The sequence below is a fragment of the Macrotis lagotis genome, chromosome 6, assembly GCF_037893015.1.
Source record: "Macrotis lagotis isolate mMagLag1 chromosome 6, bilby.v1.9.chrom.fasta, whole genome shotgun sequence".
Taxonomy (NCBI): domain Eukaryota; kingdom Metazoa; phylum Chordata; class Mammalia; order Peramelemorphia; family Peramelidae; genus Macrotis; species Macrotis lagotis.
This window is the reverse complement of record NC_133663.1, coordinates 9,384,620-9,398,382: the sequence shown is the minus strand read 5'-3', so window position 1 is coordinate 9,398,382 and position 13,763 is coordinate 9,384,620.

Sequence of the window (13,763 nt, the reverse complement as noted above, 5' to 3'; positions counted from 1 at the left end):
CTTTGCATGAAAACCCCAAATGGGGTCACGAAAAGTTAGACATGACTGAAATGACTCATAACAAGAAATACAGAGAAATACATGTGAAATATATGTTGTCCACACGGGATAAAGGAGTTGCCTGGAAATGAAGTGCCAGTTTTGTTCTTAAATCCCTTATGAATGACGAGCACAGAAAGTTAGCTGTGCTGATTGGGGTGAGCTGGTCTAGAAGCAGGATTTTATAGATATATACATATATTTATATGACATCATAAACATCACGCAATGTTTACATACACAGGGAACTCCTCTCTTCAGTGATGCCTCTCAATAACTCCTCTCTACCCGGCAACTTGCCTGGGAACAGTAAGACAGTAAATGATATTTCCATGGTTTCACCTACCAAAAACTGGATTTGAACCCAGGTCTGATCATCTCCAAGGTTGGATCTCCCCACACTACTCTGCACTGCTTCTCTCTTATTACATTATAGTATAAAATGAGTGCCTAGCATGAAATTTAGAACTTGCAGGGCTCTTTGGGAGGATCAGCTCTAGTCCCCCCTGCCATTTTTGCAGAAAAGGATACTGAGATCTAGATAGGCGAAGTCATTAAGAACCAGATGACATGAATCGTAACGGGGTGAGATTGAACCCATGTCTTCTGACTCTTGACTGAAATTCACTTCTCTTCACACTCCATTTTCCTGCATTGTGGGCCTTGGGCAAAGTCATAGGGCGAGGATCCTTAATTCCTTAATCCCCAGGCTGACAAGAATTTCTCCATGGACTTTTTGACTGTTTGTCCTTCCTTGAATAAGACTCCAAAACTTGACAAGGAAGAAATTAGTCTAGTGGTACAAAGGAACCCAAGACCTAATCCCTGCCCTCTGGGGAGAGCTGAGAGTTTAGCAAGCACTCTCTTCTGTTTCGCAGACCCCCCAGTAGCAGTGGATCAAGCTCATAGAAGAGGTATCATAAATATGGGTGGAATTGTAATGTTGATGAAGGCACGTCCATCCAAACTTTTCAAGGACCCAATTCTTCTTCTGGTTGCTTTGTCTTTTGCAGTTTGGGTTGCATTTCGGTGTAATTAAGCTGTGAATATGTGGGTGTTCAACAGTTTTGGGATTTAGGATTTCAGTTTTGCAATCTAACCAGAAATGTGACTTGGAGGAATTAAAAGTTATGCCAATGAGTGGGAAATTGTGAACCGGATTGGGGTCCATTGGTTCGGTGACAGATGAGCAAGAAGCGGGGGGGGGGTTACCCCCAACCACCCAGGCTGTCTAAATAGAAACTCCTAGAGAGCCATCAGATTGGTGGCATCCAGATTGGCAGGTAATGGAATTCTGATTGCTAATAACATCCTGTCTTCATACTGACTGACAGTTTAAAAATTGAATATCTTGATGTCTGTTTGAATGAAGAAACCCTCTTGTGATAATTGCACAGAGAATGGCCATGGTCAAAATGTTCACAGTGGTGTCTGTTAGATTTGAGACTGTTCTGGATAGGAGACATTTCCCCCCTCCCATTAAGGAGCCATATCATCTTGTTAAAACCAGTAGGACACTGTGCCTCACTACAGACATTATACCATTTACTCTATGAGGAAAAATATTGGCTCATGCAGCTTATTTCTGCTCTCAGATTGGAAATCAATTCAATGTATCTCAACAAAGAGGCTACTATTTACAAGCCAGTCCAATGCAATTCAATCCAATCTAACCCAGTTCTCACAACAATTCAAACCAATCCAAAAAACTTATAAAATATCTTCTATGATTGCTGTCTCTGTCAGGTGCTACCAAGGCAAAATGTTTTTTTGAAGCCAGACCCTGTCCTCAAGGTGCTTATATTCTCTAGAATAATCTCACTCTCCCCACCTCCCAAGGAAAGAGGCATATGGTTGGATTTCTAAGCCATCTTTTTCTCTCTGTTCATCCTCTGGGAGAATTGATGTTGTTAAATAGTGACAAATGAGTCAGACTGAAGGGTGGGAGGCAGAGAGAGATGAATCAAGTAATGGCTAACTGAATTCTCGGGTCAGTCTGTGGATGACTAGAGCCATATAATCACTGTACTTTAGAGGAAAAAGCAATCTTAGACCATTAGACACAGTAACCCCCTTATTTTATAGATGGGGAAGCTCTGGTCTTAAATGAGGACAGGACTTGCTCAAGGTCTTTCATGAAGCATCAGTGACACCAATCAGACTAGTACTCAGTTCTTCTGATTTATTTTGTTTTCCCATATTCTAGTGTCTTATGAGAATTGGCACACTGTAGAGGAGGGAGAACTGGCCCTGGAGTCAGGGACTCTTGGGATAAAGTCCAATCTCTAATCATAGCGGCAGTTGGACCCTGGAGAAGACATTTCACCTCTTCCAAAGGCTCTAAATTGTATAGTGCTTGCTGCCTTGAATTGGCAGAAGGAGATTTCATTATCCTGGAAGGCCCTAAACCAATGAAATCTCAAGGAGTTTTCTATACTGATGGAATCCCAAGGAGCTCCTTATAGCCATGAAGTCTCATTTTGTGTTTCTAATCTGATGGCATTTACAAAGGATTTAAAAATCTTTACAAAGATGACAAAATGACACTAATCCCATTCTTTGAGAGTCAATGCTGTCCAAGTTCCTTTTCTCTAGGCTAATATTTTATTTTCAAGGCTAAAGAGAGTCCTCTTAAAGAGGTACAGGAATGTGAGTTGCAAGTCATCCCCAAAGAATTCAGACTCAGATTGTCGCTAATCCAAGAAGTCTTTTTTTATTTTAATGAGGTTTCATGCTCCCATGCTCTCCTCAAATGGATTAGCAACTCACTGAGGGGGGAGTTAGCTTTTAAGGAGCAAAGATGGGGGACCTGCAGACAAGGGTAGTTCACAGACATCCTGTGCAAGTTACAAGGGAGACACGCAGTACCTGCAGCAGGCATACTGTCTTGTTGACTGGGACCTTGAGTCCGAGGCAGGAAGTTTACTGTCTGACTTCAGTGATGCTCAGTCAGATACAGGGGCCCTGCCAGGGGCAGGGTCCTTTACTGAAATTCACTTGCTTCATCATCCTGATCCAGCAGGAGATATTAAAATTTGAAATTCATTGCCCATTGTTCTCTCCTCATGTCCCCATTTGCTTCATGACTCTCTTCATCTGGAAGTTACTGGTTCCTGTGCATGCCTGTCTACACAGCTTTGAGCATAGAGCCAAGAGTCATAAAGCTCAGACCAGGAATATGAAATTCCTTCTCTCCACAAAAAGGATGGTCTCTCTAGGCCAATCAAGTCAATGTAAGTGTTAATGACTAAGCTGATGAGATAGGAAAGGGCAGACAATAATTTTTTTAATCTTATACAAAAAAAAAAGAAAATGAAGCTTGTGTGTGTGTGTGTGTGTGTGTGTGTGTGTGTGTGAATCTCTCATTTTTAGGAATGTAGGTGGTATAGGGAGTATGGTACATGACTTCAGGAAGTACGTGACTTCAGGAGGATCTGAGTTTGAATGTAGCTTCAGATACTTCCTAGCAGTATGATCCTAAGAGTCATTTAACCTCTATTTGCCTCAGTTTCCTTGTCTATAAAATGTGGATAATAGAATCTTCAAGACTGTTGTGAAGATGAAATGAATCAATCATTAAAATGACAACAGCTAGCAAAGCCCTTTATAAATATTACCTTATTTCACTCTCACAATTGAACTGGAAGGTAGATACCATTATTACTCCCATTTTATAGCTGAGAAAACTGAGGCAAATAATAGTAAAGTGATTTGCCTAGCATCACATAGCTAATAAGTAGCTGAGATAGGAAATGATTTTAGATCTTTCTAAAGCCAAAACAAGCAGGAAAGAGATCCAGCTTGATATATATGTGTATATATATATATATATATATACATATACATATATATGTATATATATATATTCATATATATAGTGTTTTGCAAACTAGCAAAATAAATGCTAGCTATTATGTATAACTTGTTTAAATACAAATTTAACATGGTTGGTCTGGCTTATCCCTGGGGTTTCAGTGATCATTATTTGTATTCCTTTGTGAGAAGCATATTTCTGAAAAGAAAGAGGACAGGAAAGGAGAGGAGAAGAGGGAAGGGGAAGGGAGAGGAGGGGAGAGGAGGAAGCATTCAGGTCCATCTCCAGTTATCCTGATTCATATCTGGCCACTAAACCAAGATGACTCCACAGAAGAAAAGGAGACTTGGTGATGTTACAGTCTTCCCTCACTTCAATTCAATTCATTTGTATGTCATGGCTTCACATCTCTTTGAGAATGAAAGACAAAGCAAGAACAACTTCTGTATGGATTTTTTTCTAGATTTTCTTCTTTGTACTTTTAAATTGTTTTATTGATACTCATTTTTCTGTTTATTTTTTGGATATCATTATCATTCCCTTTCCTTCTCCCCAAAATTATACACATAGAAAAAAATATCCAACATTCAAACAAATCAACCCAAGCAAAGCCATAAAGCAAAATAAATCCACACGTTGAACAAGTCTGAAAATCCACATGTCATTCTGGGCCTCCAGCCCATTATGTCTCTTCTAAGAAATGGGAAACATGCTTCAGCATTTGACTTGTGGGAGCTGGGATTGAACATAGCATTGCCCATTGCTCTTAAGTTTTTCACAATTGTTTTCTTTCACAGTATTTTAGTCCTTGCATAAATTGATTTTCCCAGTTCTGCTTACTTCACATTGCCTCAATTCATACCAATCTCCAAGGATTCTCTGAATCCATCTTTCATCAGTTCTTAAAATCCAATAATATTACATTATATTCACATCCCATCATTTTGTTTGACCATTCCCTAATTTATAGGCACCCATTCTATTTCAATTTTTGTTATCAAAAGAGCAATTTTAACTATTTTTGTAACTATGGGTCTTTTTCCTTTATCTCTGATCTGTTTTGCTGGCTTCAAGGATATACCCAGTTTAGTGAATTTGAAGGCATAATTCCAAATTGCTTACTAAAATGGTTGGATGAATTCACAGTGTACCACTGTGTATACTTCCCTAAAGTCCCTGCAAAAATTGTCATTTTTTTCTTTCTTCAATATTTGCCCTTAGAATGAGTTATTTAATATATTTAAACGTATTTTTATCCTATTACTGATTTGGATTGCTTTCCCATTTGAATGCTGATAGCTCGTCTTTCTTTTTTTTAATTGTCTATTTATTCCTTTTGATCAAGTTACCTATTGGGGAATCACCCTCCCCCCATTTTAACATGATATGACTGACTTTCTGAGAATGAAAAAATCCACCACTCCCAGAAATGTGAATATGGAAAAAAAATAGACTGTTTAGTCTGGTAGTTTCAAAGTTGCAGATTTTTCTGGTTACACAGTAAATGGAAAAAGGCTACTCCCCAACACGTGGTAGGTCAACACAGGATATTCACAAATGTTCCAATTCCTTGATCTCCTAGGAGGGGGTCCCAAGTGTCTCCTATGTCGACCACCAAGGGTGATCTGAGCTTTTGCCTAACAGTCTACTAATACTTTAAAGAAAAATGAAGCAAAAATCCTCAAGGAAAATGAAAATGCAGAATTTACAGAAATCATGAAATAATAACCAAAAATTCAATAATGCTTCAAAAAATCAAAATAATGCATTAGAATGAAATTATATAAGCAGGATTCAACACAGACCTTTGAAAGATAACAGAATATAGAGTTCACAGATGTGATACAGAAGTTCTCCAAATTAGAGGCTCTGAAAGGGAAAATGATGGTCTTTGAATGCAAAAATATAGAAATGGAAGAAAACCCAGCATAAGAGAAAAAATACAGCAACCTTTTTTATAACAACATGAATTATATGCAAGCCAAAATAAATGACTGCGAAATACAGAAAACAAAGTGCTAATTGAAAAAACTCACTGTTCTGTACAAGTGAAAATTTCTACCCTTAAATTTCTGAGGTACAGACTGGTTAAATTTCAGTTTCAATAATGAACAATACATTTTACCAAATACAAGGAGAAAGACCTGCATCTAATAAAAACAAATAAGATTGCTCATGATAATTCTAAAGATATGAGAAATGGCATAAAGGAATAAGATGATATATTATGAAATGCAAAAGAATTCAAGCCACAACTTGAATTAAATTATTCTATAAAGCTGAGGGTAAATCTAAGTAAAATGTTCTACCTTCACTGAAAGGAAGGTATCTCTGTCAGATCTAAAAAACAAAAGCAAAAAAGCACAAGAACTTAGAGGTAGGTATAATGTTTGAATTTCAAATGTTACAGATAATAAAAACCCAAGAAAAGTAAATCACTATAATGATCAAGAAATGACTCATCAGTGAATTCAGCTCTCATGTTTATCAATTATACTTTGAATAAAATTTTAAAAAACTAAAAGTAAAGACTAGAAGGAAGGAAAAAAAAGAGACAGCAAGGAATGGAGAAACCAATTGCTCTATAGTATTAAGGAGCATTTAACTGAATCTTTTTTTAGGTTGTTTTTTTTTTTTTTTACCAGGCAATGAGGCTAAGTGATTTGCCCAAGGTCACACAGCAGGCAATTATTAAGTGCCTGAGGTCATATTTGAACTCAGGTCCTCCTGACTCCAGGGCCAGTGCTCTATTCACTGCACCACCTAATTGCCCCTTAACTGAATCTTAATGAAAAGTGAACTTTCCCTATGTCACAGAGAGTGTAAGAAACAGAGTCAAGAGAACCCAGGTTTTCTTCCTCCCAAGACAATGTCCTTTCTATCTCAACTTGCTGCCTTTTCAAGCAGTGCTTTTCCCTTTCTAATTCTATAGAGCACCACAAGACGCCAGAAGAGACTCGCCCATGTTAACCTGGCACTATCATCAGCTAGGTGAAGCAGAAGGTATTCTAGACCAATCTCCTCATTGTACAGATGTGGGAGCTAAATTACAGGGAAGCCATGTGACATCACACGGGCAGCAAGAGGCAGAGCTGTGATTACAGCCCTCCTCTATTTTCCATTCCACACCACTTTCCATAACAAATATAATGGTGAAAGCTCTGCAAAAGAAGTCCATTATCTTAATTGATGAAAGTTGACTGAGACACAGGCTTCACCCTCGGGGAACTTAGAATCTATTGCAGAATGACTGGATTGTTAAATAAAATGCATTCAATTCATAGGAGTGGCCCAGAGTTCTTTGGAAGCTGCATAAATGCTTAGGTGATTGGTTTGATTGGGACCCAGGGAGTGGAAATCTTTTGCCCAAGGGTACACATAGATGCAGAGCTAGAAGGACATAAGGAGAGCATATAGTTCAAATGCTCTCATTTCACAGATAAGGGAACTGAGGCCCAGAGAAGTTTAGTGAATGGTTCAAAGTTGCTAAGACCTGAGATTTATTTAAATTAGATTGAGAGCTGAAGGGACCTCCAAAGCATCTCCTCTAACTTCCTTATTTCTTTTTTTTTAATTAAAAGGTGTTTTATTTTTTTAATCATTTTTTGAAGTTTTTACAATTTTTCCTCTAATCTTGATCCCTCCCCTCACCCCGCCCCCCCCCCCCCCAAGAAGGCAATCTGTTAGTCTTTACATTGTTTCCATGGTTATATATTGATCTAAGTTGCATGTGATGAGAGAGAAATATCTTTCAGGAAGAAAAATATTGAACCTGATGGTTGCACTAATGGAATGGGCAAGTCCATCAAGGTTGGTCATCACCATCATGTTGCTCCTAGAGTGCACAATATTCCTTTGGTTCTGCTCATCTCACTCGGCATCAGTCCATGCAAATCTTTCCTGGCTTCCCTGAATTCCCATCCCTCCTGGCTTCTAATAAACAGTAGTGTTCTAACACATACATATACCACAGTTTGTTAAGCCATTCCCCAATTGAAGGACATTTACTTGATTTCCAATTCTTTTCCAACAGAGCTGTTATGAATGTTTTTGTACAAGTGATTTTTTATACACTACTAAAATATTCTTATTTAAGAGGAAACATTGGGGGCAGCTAGGTGGCACAGTGGATAAAGCACCAGCTCTGGAGTCAGGAGTACCTGGGTTCAAATCCGGTCTCAGACACTTAATAATTGCCTAGCTGTGTGGCCTTGGGCAAGCCACTTAACCCCATCTGCCTTGCAAAAAAACTAAAAAAAAAGAGTAAACATAATACTCCTTTCCCCCCACAAAAATATAGACCCTCATGAGAAATAAAGGAAAGGAAAAAGAAAAAAAAATGTGTTTCAGTCTGTGTTCTGATACCATTAGTTCTGTCTTGGGTGGATCATATTCTTTATGATATGTCCATTATAAAAGTTCCTTCCATATTTTTCCACTGTTGCTGTTGCTGATTGTAATTCCCTCCATCCATTCCTCCCCACTACCATATATTATATTTTCTCCCTCCTTTCACTCTATGCCTCTTCTAAAATGTGCTGTAGGGTAGCTGAGTGGCACAGTGAACTGATCACCAGCCCTGGGGTCAAGAGGCCCTGAGTCCACATACCACCCCTGAGACTCAGCAACCACCTGGCCCCATGGTCCCAGACAGGCCATCCAATTCCCACCCCTTGCAAGAAGTAAAAAATAAAATGTGTTATATCTGACTATTCTCCCCTATGCTCCACCCTCTCCTCTATCACCCACATCCCCCCCTTCCCCCTTTCCCCCTTCTCTCCTTTTTACTCTAGATGTCTATACCCTATTGAGTGTGTGTGCTGTTTCCTTTCTGAGCCATTTCTGATGAGAGTGAAGGTTCCCTCATTCCCCCTCACTTTTTTCCAACCCCCAGTCCTGGTGAAACACACCTTTCCCACATAACTTGTAAGTTATCTTGGACTGGGAAAATGTATCATTCAGTTTTTCTGTGGGTTCCTCCTCTCTAAATTTTGGCTAGAGTCATAATTTGATGGCTTTTGGAGTTTATTGGGGAATGAGTTTCTGGGAAATACTGTCTTCAGGCTGCCATCTTGGCTCTTCCCCCCTTCCTCATTTCTTAAATGAGGATACTGAGGGTCAGGGAAAGGAAGTGATTTCCTCAAGGTCTCAGAGGTAGCAAGGATCAGAAGTGAGCTCCCTGGCACCAGAGCCACACATTCCACTTTCCTTAGGGCAAGGACACAGTGACTACATGGACTTGTCAGGTTTGATCTGTTTCATGACCCTGCACCTAAAACCAGGATTTTATCATCAACCACTCTTAGTGATGAGATGGGGACGAGTAGAGACTGGAAGAGGCATCACTCCTTAGAAAATATGCTCCCTCTTACTGACGGGGGCCCTGAATTGAACTCTGAATTGATCTCTGAATATCTGGAACTCCTCCTTTGGAGAAAGAACCAAGACCAAGGGCAGCTAGGTGTTGGCGTAAAGAATAGAACCTCAGGCCTGGAGTCAGGAAAACTCATCTTCCTGAGTTCAGATCTGACCTCAGATACTTGTTAGCTATGTGACCCTGGGTATGTCACTTAACCCTGCTTGCCATAATGTCATCATTTGCAAACTGCACCAATATCTTTGCCAAGAAAATCCCAGATGGGGTCATGAAGAGTCATGTTTGATTGAAAAATGACTGGACAATAACCATAACAAGAATTACTTATGGTCAAAGGAACTTTATAACCATGAGTTGGAAGTTTCTTTGTCCCCTAAGAATGTATGCCAATGTCTGCCTTTATTTACCCTTAATACAGCCATCACTGCTTTGTCCAAAACTCCATGTACAAAGATTCTGAACAATCAAGGCAGCATCTGTTTTTATTATTTTTGTTTGCTGATGAATTAAGATGACAGGCGGCTGGGCCAGGTCCCAGGATATCTTAATAAGAATGTTCATCATGCACAGTGGGCTTCACAGCCTTTATACCAAAGTGATCAAGAGCCACTTAAAATAATGGGAAGTGTTTTGTTTGATTTTGTTTTTATTCTCTGTCAGTTTCCTGCTTTATGAAAAACTGATTAATACAATAATTCACTGCTGCTCACAGAGAAAATCACCTAGCCAATGTGGAAATTAAATCACCATTTCCTATTCCTAGCATTTCCATACAAATGAAAGTCTCCCCAAAATGAATTCTCCTGGGAGATTCTATCCTGTAAGAGTCAAGGAAGCATTAATTACTTTCTTACTATTTATGATCATATTTTCATTGAGTCCCCACTGTCCAGGAAAATAACAATGGATATCAGGAACAATATGTACAGTCCAAAGCAGACCAAATCTCTCTTCAAGAAGGCTTTCTTCAAAAAGACCATGACATGGATCAGGAAAATGAACTTGTGAGACAAATGGGTACATGAAAATGAGCAAAATGGTAGATGTGTGTTGCTTTTGCCATCATTTGGCATCAGAGACAAAGTCAGCACTCCAGATTTTTTCTTGATCAAAGAAATCACGTCCCTAACCACTTAGAAGAACGTGACATCAAGTGCTCTGCCTTAAATGAAAAATTGAATTTCATTAATTTGTGTAGCAGAGAAAAGGTCTGAACTAGAAACGAATGTTATTTTCTGTCTTTGTCTGCCCAGCTTTGCACCAAACTTAAAGCACAAAGATTCTGAAACTTCTCCATCACAGCCAAATTCACAGTTAAAGGGAATCTTAGAGAGAATCCAGGCCAGTACTGTCATTTTACAGACAAAAATATTGAGATCTGAATAGATATTTGAATAGATATACTCAGGACATACAAAACGTAAGTGAAAGACAGAATTTTTTTTTTTTTTTTTTGCTACTTGGGAAACAGTGGCCAGATTATCTATTTATCTGTGTATCTCTTTATCTATCCATCTCTCTCCTCTCTGTCTCTCTCTCTCTGTCTCTCATTCTACCTATTGTTTTATCTCTCCATCTATATATATATATATATATATATATATCAATAGATACATACATATGCATATGTGTCTAAATATATATATATATCAGGTGTATACACATTTATACATAGTATGAGTAGGCTTTTTACATTGATCCTATTTTCCAACATAACTATAGCCCTCCTTTGTAATAGAGAACTATAATTAATCAAAAGAAACCAATATATTAATTATGTCTCATGGTGTATGCCTCATTCCATATCAGTATCCCCCCCCCCCCCGTCTCTCTTTACCAAGAAACTACATGGGTGTTTTATAATCAGATCTCTAGAGCAAAGATTACTCATTGCCTTTATCTGAAACCAGATGTCTTTAATGCTATTTTGTTTTATATTATTATGATCTCTATACACTGAATTAGTAGTATTTTTTGTCTGTTTTGTTTTGTTTTTGCCAATTTTCCTTTACAGGAGAGGACTTCACTCCAGTCTATCTCCAGACATATCTCCTTGTGAGGACTGCTATTTCACTCATTCTCTCTTTCTATGAATTCTATCCATTACTTCTAGTTTTCCAGAACAAATCTAATTCCTCTTTTTTCAAGACAGCCCTTTGAATACTAGAAGGCAATGATGATGTGCCCCATCACCGACTCTTCTCTCCTAGCTTTGCCATTTTATTAAATCATTCTTTCCATGACTTGGGCTCCAATCCTTTCTTCATTCTTGCTTCTCTCTTCTGAAACACTCCAGATTGTCAGTGGTATACAGGATTGACCTGGCCTGGGGAGAAGTTGGGAGAGTCATCACAAACTTTGCTCATCTGCCACCACCATTGAAGCCTCTAAAAGAATTCACCATGGAGAGCTTCATTTGGATGATATCTTTGGATCATCAAATCCTCTGCAGAGTTCAAAGCTAATTAGGAAATGAGAAAGTCAATGGGTGACCCTGAGTGAAGAAGAGTATGATATGGAACAAACTAGAAAAGAGCAGGAGAAATTAGCAGAATGGATGGAGAAGGGGACGCACGATATCTGGAGGGTCACAGGCTGGACTCTTGCTGGGATGACAAGAGCTGAAGGGTGAATGGAACTTAGCTCCTCTCCAGACACTGCATCTAACCAGGGTCATCATTATGAACATTGGTTCTGACTGTGCTTCGGACTTGTGGAAGGGTCACATATGGGAATTTTCTTGATGCTGGTACATCTGGAATGTAATTGAAGGTATGGCTAAGTCTACTTGGTGCCAAAAAATCAGAAGGAAAAAAACCCAATCATTTGGATAGTTCACATAAGTAGATGAGACATGCAGACAGAAACTTTTTAAAAAAATAACTAATTATGTTTTAAATTAAGGAATAAAACAAGTATTTCCATAACATAGTATAATAAAAGGATTGCGAATGAAACTGTGAATCTATTATGTACAATTTGCTATTCCTTTTGAATATATAATAAAATTATCATGTAAATCCCCCTTTTTTCCTCTAAGTTGTAACTGGGAGACAGGGCTGGGTTGGGGACAGGAAATCAGAAAAGTTTTCTTTGAGGGTCAGGATCAGCTCAAGATGACTTTTGAAGGGAGCAAAAGATTCTAAGAGGGGAAGGTAAGGAGAGAGGACATTCCAGTGATGGTCCATGAAGACTGGAGAAGGAATGTCCTACAAAGAACAAGAAACAGGCTGGTTTGACAGGAATGTGCAGTGAATAAAAGGGAAAACGGTGCCAAAATTCTGGGGGAAGGATTTTGAGTTGCAGAGTAGCTTGTTGCTTCAATGGCAGAGGATTTTTTCTTTTATTCTAGAAGTAAGAAGGGAGTTTTGGGAGCTTCTTAATCACAGTAGAGTGATGTGCTCAGACATGCAATTTGCTCATCTATGATTAGATATATGTGTTTTATAGGGAAATCAGCAAACCAGTGGAAGACCAAAAACTTCGGCTGGTATCTAGGAAAGTTGAGATCCTGATATGGATAGCCTTATAAACTCTTTGAATTATTTCCAAATTTTGTATCCCCAATAACAAGAGCAATCCCTTGACCACATTAGACCTTTACTAAAAGATGATGATGATGATGATGATGATTGTCCTTTGTTCTTGAAGAAATCAATGCCATCAGGGGAGGTAATGCAATGACAGATACTCATATTGGATTTTAGTGGGGGTGGTGGTACTGCGCTAAATCACCAGTCTCACTTTCTGCTCCAAAACACTCTGAGTTGAGTGGTCAGATATGAATAGAGACAACTGGAGATGACCCTGGATGGGAGGCAATCAGGGTTAAGTGACTTGCCCAAAGTCACACAGCTAGTAAGTATCAAGTATCTGAGACCAGATTCAAACTCCTGTCCTCCTGACTCCAAGGTAGGTACACTATCTACTGAAGCACTTGGGTAGTTCAGTGGGTATTGCACCAGTCATGGAGTCAGGAGGATTTGAGTTCGAGTGTGCCCTCAGAAGCTTCATAGTAACCAGTTGTGCAACTTAACCCCATTGGTCCCCCACACTCCCCCCAAAACAATACAAAAATGCAAAGGCCTAAACAAAACCAGATACTATAGGAGCCAATCTTGCACTCTCACTACATGATATTTCATTGAATTCATGGGTATCTGAAAGTGCACATGGACTCCACTCTGGAAGAATGGTATCACTGACTCCTCCAAAGTGAACTTTTCATCAAAATTTTGTGCAAATAGGAACCTTTTACGAACCTTCATTAATTGGAAATTAGACATTCATTGCACATCCTTTAGCCCCAACTGCCCTTTAATGAATTCATTACATTAAGAGTTAATTTACAACAAGTAGTTTGGAAGCTAAGCTCCATTCACCATTCAGCTCTTGTCATCCCAGCAAGAGTCCAATATTAACTACTGAAATGTATTCCACATTTGGAGATGAAGAAAAAAATACTCCCAAGACTCAGCCCTTTGAGGGAGCCTTGGACACAGTGAACAAATGTGCTTTGGTGTGATGGGCCCA